Here is a 7,411-nt window from a genome sequence, read left to right as displayed (position 1 = left end):
GAGTTTCCTATGAAACTGACTGGAGACCCTCATAGGATTGTTGAAGAATTAATAGCTATTCAAATTCACCAGCCTGGTTTCTCAGACTTGTTGGTGAGGACCCGGCCAAACCTTGGATAAAACTTGCCTGATGGAAATATCGTGAACAAGATTTAAAAAAACAAGCTCCTGGAGCACCTGGGTGGCTCAATCAGTTGAGTGTACGACTTCAGTTTAGGTCATGATCTCCCAGTCTATGAGTTTGAGCCCCATGTTGGGCTCTGTGCTGACAGCTCAGAGCCTGAAGCCTGCTTCAGATTCTGTGTTCCCTTTCTCTCTGTCCCTGCTTGCTCTCTCTCTCTCTCTTTCTCTCTCTCTCAAAAATAAATAAAAATTTTAAAATTTTTAAAAATTAAAAAATAATAAAAAATAAAAAACAAGCTCCTAACTTATGGCAAAATGCTAGAACACTTGTGAAAAACCTCCACTGAGCAATTACAATAGTTTTTCCTAATCCTGTTATTGGAACAAAATTCAGGCTTGCACACAAAAATCTGATGAACCTGTTCATGACTATTATAATCAACTTCAGATTGTTTCCAAAGAACACTCTGGTCTTCCTTTAGTTGTTAGATCCTCTTGGCAAGACCTTAAGTTCATTAATGGGCTAAATCAGGGTCTTTCTCTTTAAGTTAAAAGGACCAGGATGGAAGAGGTCCACTCCAGATTTAATTAATTTGGCAAACCACCTCACTTGTACCCTAGATGAGTCACCTAAAAAAAAGGCCTCTAAGGGGTGCCTGGGCGGCTCAGTCATTTAAGTATCCAAAGTCAGCTCAGGTCATGATCTCACAACTCATGAGTTTGAGGCCCTCATCAGACTCAGTGCTGACAGCTCAGAACCTGAGCCTGCTTCAGATTGTGTGTGTGTGTGTGTGTGTGTGTGTGTGTGTGTGTGTGCCCTTCCCCCGCTCATGCTCTGTCTCTCAAAAATAAACATGGAAAAAAAGAAAGACCACTAAAATTGTTAATTTTCAACTCCAGCAAATCAAGACCCCTAAGCAAAACCAACCCCCCACCCCTCATTTCTGCTCTTATTGCAAAGGGCCAGGACCGTGGAGAAAAGACGGTTACAAACTCAAGTGCTCCAGGCTCCTTCCGCCCCCTCGCCGTCTTTCCCGTGTCCTCCCAATTCCCATGTCCTCCCAATTCCCACTGTCGGGCTCCGTGGAATGGCAGAGGCTCTTCCCAGTCCTTCCTCTTTATCAGCTCGGAGAAACCACTCTGCAGATTGGGAGTGACTCTCTCTCTGTCCTCACTGACACCAGACCTACACTGTCGGTGGTGCTCACCCCCTGCTAGAAAGCTCTGGCCTTGGAGTGCTCACACGCCCAAGTAGAGGGTCTCTAACACACCTCCGCAGGTGCCCTGCTCCCTTCTGTTTCGTCCCTTTGAGAGACACCACCTTTTCCTCCTTAGTTCCTCCTCCCCTGTTCATTTATTAGTCCGAGATTTCTTATTTTTAAATGTTTATTTATTTGGTTGTGGCAATTATCTCTCCTGTGTGACAGATCTCTTTGTAAATTAAATGTAAGAAATTTTGATAATCTTTTCCTGGTTTTTATCCCTTGATTGATCCTTGTTTCTTGCTTACGATAGTATAAAGGGAAGTCATAAAGCAGTTGGAACCGAAACAAGCACCAATCGGGCTTCTGCAGTGGTAATCGACACATCTGAAAACAAGACCTTGATAGTATTCTTTCCTTTACCCTATCACTTAGATCACTTAGTTAAAGCTGTTAATGATCCTCTTGGATCAATGTCTTTTGCTTGTAGCTCTAATTTACTGCATCGGATGATTAGTACAGATGTTTCTGTGGACAGCGCTGCATCATTCCACCAGATTGCTTGTCTGAATCAAATTTGCTTCAATTCATCACCAATGAAGCAAGAAATAAAATAATCAACATTTACTTTCTCTTAACAGTGACACCAAAAATAGAACAACTGACTGAATGTCAGTTTATAGACTATCTCTTATCTTTTACAAAGCTATGTCTCTCAACCCAGGGCTTAAAATGGTATATATGGTTGGGTGTAGCAGAGTGTAGGAAATGGAAGTGAAAGGAACCGAACCTGTACTTCAATTAATGAACCCAGGTTTATTTTTTTTAATTGAGGTCAACTGACATACAACATTATATTATCAAATTTTTCTCATCATCATCATAACCCTCCTCCTCATCATCACCAATGCACATTATGTGTATTCATCTATATATGAATAATATATGAAATTACCATCCACTGGCTTTTCATTCTCCAAAATGGAGCTTATTGATTTCTTACTCTTATATGATTTTTTTTTCTGAAATTATTTTGTGAGAGAGAGAGAGAGAGAGAGCATGTGAGGAGGGCAGGGGCAGATAGAGAGAAAGAGAGAGAGAGAGAGAGAGAGAGAGAGAGAGAGAGAGAGAGAGAGAGAGAGACTCCCAAGCAGCCTCCACACTGCCAGCACAGAGCCCAATATAGGGCTCAGACCCATGAACCACAAGATCATGACCTGAGCTGAGGTCAAGAATTGGACACTTGGGGCGCCTGGGTGGCTCTCAGTTGGTTAAGCCTCCAACTTCAGCTCAGGTCAGATCTCACATTCGTGGGTTCGAGCCCTGCATCAGGCTCTGTGATGACAGCTAGCTCAGAGCCTGAAGCCTGCTTCTGATTCTGTGTCTCCTTCTCTCTCTGACCCTCCCCCTCTCATGCTGTCTCTGTATCAAAAATAAATAAAACATTAAAAAAAAAGAGTTGGACACTTAACCAACTGAGCCATCCAGGTGCCCCTATGCCAAGATTTCTTAAAAGAAGTATCATGCCAGAATTTTCTTCTCCCAAAAGGGGGGAATAATTTTAGAATTCAACAGCAATCCAATCTTGGCGATCAAAATAGCCAAGCAGGTAAATTAAATGACCTTTTGGTCTCTTTTATTCAGTCTATTTCTTTTTTTTTTTAATGTTTTATTTATTTTTGATACAGAGAGGCAGAGCATGAGAGGGAGGGGGTCAGAGAGAGAAGGAGACACAGAGCCAGAAGCAGGCTCCAGGCTGTGAGCTAGCTGTCAGCACAGAGCCTGACGTGGGGCTCGAACCCACAAATGTGAGATCTGACCTGAGTTATTCGGTCTATTTCTGACAGTATTATAATTGAACCTGGGGACACTGATCATTAGTCCTTATCAGATCAGGTACCATCCTTCTTATGGGAAAAATCTTCAACGGATATTGACAGAATCCATAGTGCCTACCTCACCTGTCCCCCCTGCCTACCACAATGCAATCCAGACAAATTGCTGCCACTGCTTGCAGACACTGTAAATGGCCTAATGGACCACTTGAGGTTTGACAAGTAGGTTGCACATACCTTCCCCCATCTCATGTTTTAGTCATGGTTTGTGTTTTCTCACCGAATTGAAGCCTTCCTGTGTAGACAGGCTACTGCCTATTCTGTGGCTAAAATTCTCTTAGAAAGATTGTCCCTACCCCTCTTGAACTTCTTAGTGACTTACCAGTGAGGTGCTTTGACAAGTCTGTGCTGTTTGGCCAGTTTTGCAACACATCCTTTAAAAAAAAATTTTTTTTTAATGTTTATTTATTTTTGGGAGAGAGAGAAAGACAAAGCATGAATGGAGAGGGGCAGAGAGAGGAAGGGAGACACAGAATCTGAAGCAGGTTCCAGGCTCCGAGCTGTCTGCACATAGCTGGACGCAGAGCTTGAACCCACCAACCATGAGATCATGCCCTGAGCCAAAGTCGGATACTCAACCAACTGAGCCACCCAGGCACCCCTGCACCACTTTCACTGTGCATACTGTCTTCCATCCTCAGGGCCAGCCAGTTGAACATGGCACTAATAATCCTCAACTGGCAAATAATTGTAGAAACCCTCCAAAGACCTTGGCCTGACACATTGCCCTTGTTCCTTCTAAATCTCAGATGCACCCCCTTGGGAACACCAAGACTCTCACCCTTTGAGTTAGTCACAGGGCGTCCAACTTGGCCCCTGCCTCCTTTGACCCACATTTAATAAAAGGAGATATACCTCAATATCGCAAAGGCCTAACTGCTTCCAATAAAAGTACCCATGCTTCAGTAGGGGACACTTAGGTGGCTCAGTTGGTTTAGGGTCCGACTTTGGCTCAGGTCATGATCTCACAGTTAGTGAGTTGGAGCCTCGCATCAGGCCCTCTACGGTCAGTATGGAGCCCACTTCAAATCCTGTCCCCCTCTCTTTCTGGACTCCCCCCCACCAAAAAAATAAATAGACATTTTTTAAAAAACTCACACATTTGAAGTTTTGTTGTTTTGCAAAAAGTTCACCAGCTGGTGCTTTATGTCCGTACCTGCACTGTTATCTTCACAAATGCACTTGAATTCTCTCAGTGGGCTCTTGAAGTATTCACTGCTCTGCTTCTGTGGCCGAGTTAAGTAGGCACTACCAGGAGGCATATGGGACTTGGGGTTTTGCCTCCACAGGGAGAACTTTTCTCCCCTGAGTTGGAATAGTGCCAATATTTTTAGTTGGCTGCTTCGAGAACGAGGGTTCTGGTTTAGAACCACCATACAATTAGGTGGTTAATTGTAGTGTTACTTTTTTTAATGTTTATTTATTATTGAGACAGAAACAGAGCATGAGTGGGGGAGGGGCAGAGGCAGAGAGGGAGACACAGAATCTGAAGCAGGCGCCAGGCTCTGAGCTGTCAGCACAGAGCCTGACACGGGGCTCAAACCCACAAACCATGAGATCACGACCTGAGCCAAAGTCGGACGCTTAACCGACTAAGCCACCCAGGTGCCCTAAGACTTTTTTCTTAAGTTTATTTATTTATTTTGAGAGAGAGAGAGAGAGAGAGAGAGAGAGAGAGAGAATGTGTGTGTGAGTGGGGGGAGGGGCAGAGAGGGAGAGAGAGAGAGAAAGAGAAAGAATCCCAAGCAGGCTCTGTCAGCATAGAACTCACAAACCGTGAGACCATGACCTGAGCTGAAATCAAGAGTCAGATAGATGCTTAACTGTAAGCCACCCAGGCACCCATCATGTTACTTTTGATTCCATATTTGTTGCCTGTCAAACCTTTATAAAAGCCCCAGGGCGCCTGGGTGGCTCAGTCAGTTAAGCCTCCGACTTCGGCTCAGGTCAGGATCTCTTTGTGAGTTTGAGCCCTGTGTTGGGTTCTGTGCTGACAGCTCAGAGCCTGGAGCCTGCTTGTGATTCTGTCTCCCTCTCTCTCTGCCCCTTTCCTGCTCATACTCTGTCTCTCTCTTTCAAAAATAAATAAACAGTAAAAATAAATAAATAAGTAAATAAAATGATGTACCCAATAAGGAGATGATCCAATACTACATCCTTGATAAATATGGATTCTAGGTGGGAAGGGCCTGAGAATTCCCCCAGTTCCCCCACTTCTCACTCAAAGGTGAGTTTCCAGCCAGTATAATTTCCCTCTGATTTGGGACCTGACACCCAGGAAAGGCACTTCCTGGTACTGAGGGACAAAAAGCCACTGAACTAGGAAAACCTGACTCTTGATCAGGAATCTTTTCGAGAAAGTTCTTGATCAAAAGAAGGAAATGTGGAAATTAAAGGAAACCTCAGTAAAACGGAGTCGAGCGGCTAGAAGGAGGAGCTCTCTGGCCCTGCCACCCAACCTCAGTGACAGAAAGAACCAGCAGTTTACAGACCCCAACAGGAAAAGCTGTTCGCAGGAACTCCTAACAGAAACTGACTACCCAGCAACTCAGCCAATGAGAAATCATCAGGACCCTGGACTTGCAGGCTTCTCTCCTGTACATTTTTGTTCAAAACAACCCCTCCCAACTTCCTCCCTCTTCTGTTTTAAATAAAGTTTCTCTCCTTTGCTGATCTATCTTCTGGCTTTTGGTGTCGCTTGCTTGTCCCACATTGCAATTCTCCACTATTCCTGAATAAACCCATTTTTGCTGATCAAATAACTGTTTCATTTTTAAGATCGACAGTACGAACAACCAATCTGTTATTTTCTGTATCCAAATCACAAAATTCTAGCTGTTAAATCTGCTCCTCTCCCCTGCTCCGATCTTAATTATTTGCATTTAATCCTTGGCAGCTTGAGTGTTAAAAGTCAGAAAGGTACAATATCTGGCCCAGGGTCTCAGAGCTGATGGGCGATTAAACCCAGAGTCCATCCCATTCTGCATGACTCCAAGCCCAGAGCCCTGCCTCGGTCCCACAGCTGCTGCATTGTTTGCCTGCCTCCGTCCCGAGCCTGGCCTCAGTCTCCATCCAGAACCCACCATCTACAGAGGGCCTTAGCACCTAGGGCCTGGTGTACTCAATCCTGAAGTCTGTAAAAAGGAAGCAGCACCCCACCCCTGGGCCCTCCTTCTTCCCGCTTCTACCCCGCCTCCCCTGCCTCCTGGTTCAAAAGCAACCAAGCCAAGCGGCCTGAAGACAACCCCGTGCTCATCTCTAAAAGCTGCTACAAGAGAGCCACCAAGATTCCCCCAAGATGAAGGGCTTCTTTTTCCTCCTACTCACCATCGGTCTCTTGGTTATGATTCAGGTAAGAACAAACCGTGGGAGCCCCTGGCACCACCACCTGGGGTTTCCCAGACCTGCCTGGCATGGGAGGGAGGAAATGCAGGCTCCTGGGCACTCAGCCTTCTTGCATGGGAACCCAGGCTCCAGGGGAATCCAGGACTCAGGTGCCTGCTCCCAGCATTCTAGCCCTTCAGGTTGGGGTCTGACTGCTCGAGGTCTATCTCTGAGCAGAATCCTGTACTGAGGCTGGGGAGCATTCACAGGGCACGCTAAGGCACGGAAGGGCTGATGTGGCTCTGAGTGAGAGGAGGGCATCCACCCACAGGGAGCTGGCGAAGGGGCCCTGTTGCGAAGGGGCCAAGACATGTTCCGGTGGAGCCAGACCTGGTCCTGGAGACAGCAGGGATCCCCCCCCAGGGAGGGAAGCCAGGGTGCTTGGGAGCGCAAAGATGGAAATCTCCCGTTCCAGAAACAGCTGCTCTTCCAGGAGGCAGCCTTCGCAGCATCCCATGTGCCCTGAGGGCACTAGTGCTTATAGGAGATCAGAGCCATCAAGTTCTTGATCAAGAACAGCTTGATCAAGCATCAGGAACAGCTTGATCACCATCTGGTGATTTCCTCCAGTGAGAGGGCACACCTCCCCCCTCCCCCGACCCCCCTGCCCAGCCACACTTTGCCAGCTACCTTCTCCCCAGTCCTGTCTCACAGGACCTCCAGACTCTGATGGGCTCATTAGGAAGATGAGGAAACAGGCTCAGAGAGGCTAAGCCCCTAGCCAAGCTAGTCCCTTCAGGGGCTGAGACTACAGGTCCCCCACGTGCTGGAGGAGCTGGTGGCTTGGCAGAGGTGAAAGGAAAGTTC

This window comes from Suricata suricatta, chromosome 8, assembly GCF_006229205.1.
Source record: "Suricata suricatta isolate VVHF042 chromosome 8, meerkat_22Aug2017_6uvM2_HiC, whole genome shotgun sequence".
In the NCBI taxonomy this organism is placed as follows: Eukaryota; Metazoa; Chordata; class Mammalia; order Carnivora; family Herpestidae; genus Suricata; species Suricata suricatta.
Note: the sequence above shows the minus strand (reverse complement) of the source record.